Source organism: Cherax quadricarinatus, chromosome 31 (genome assembly GCF_038502225.1).
Source record: "Cherax quadricarinatus isolate ZL_2023a chromosome 31, ASM3850222v1, whole genome shotgun sequence".
NCBI lineage: Eukaryota > Metazoa > Arthropoda > Malacostraca > Decapoda > Parastacidae > Cherax > Cherax quadricarinatus.
In genome coordinates, this window is record NC_091322.1 from 24,667,447 (window position 1) to 24,668,428 (window position 982).

Here is a 982-nt window from a genome sequence, read left to right on the forward strand (position 1 = left end):
TTCCATGCCTCAGGCAATCTCCCGGTTTCGATAGATGTATTGAATATTGTTGTTAGGGGTACACATAGCGCCTCTGCTCCCTCTCTCAATACCCATGGGGAGATGTTATCTGGCCCCATTGCCTTTGAGGTATCTAGCTCACTCAGAAGCCTCTTCACTTCTTCCTCGGTTGTGTGCACTGTGTCCAGCACTTGGTGGTGTGCCCCACCTCTCCGTCTTTCTGGAGTCCCTTCTGTCTCCTCTGTGAACACTTCTTTGAATCTCTTGTTGAGTTCTTCACATACTTCCCGGTCATTTCCTGTTGTCTCTCCTCCTTCCTTCCTTAGCCTGATTACCTGGTCCTTGACTGTTGTTTTCCTCCTGATGTGGCTGTACAACAGTTTCGGGTCAGATTTGGCTTTCGCTGCTATGTCATTTTCATATTGTCTTTGGGCCTCCCTTCTTATCTGTGCATATTCGTTTCTGGCTCTACGACTGGTCTCCTTATTCTCCTGGGTCCTTTGCCTTCTATATTTCTTCCATTCCCTAGCACACTTGGTTTTTGCCTCCCTGCACCTTTGGGTAAACCATGGGCTCATCCTGGCTTTTTGTGTGTGTGTGTGTGTGTGTGTGTGTGTGTGTCTGTGTGTGTGTGTGTCTGTGTGTGTGTGTGTCTGTGTGTGTGTGTGTGTCTGTGTGTGTGTGTGTGTCTCTGTGTGTGTGTGTGTGTGTCTCTGTGTGTGTGTGTCTGTGTGTGTGTCTCTGTGTGTGCGTGTCTGTGTGTGTGTGTGTGTGTGTGTTTGTGTGTGTGTCTGTGTGTGTGTGTGTCTGTGTGTGTGTGTGTGTCTGTGTGTGTCTCTGTGTGTGTGTGTCTGTGTGTGTGTGTGTGTCTGTGTGTGTGTCTGTGTGTCTGTGTGTGTGTGTGTGTGTCTGTGTGTGTGTGTGTCTGTGTGTGTGTGTGTCTGTGTGTGTGTGTGTGTGTCTGTGTGTGTGTCTGTGTGTG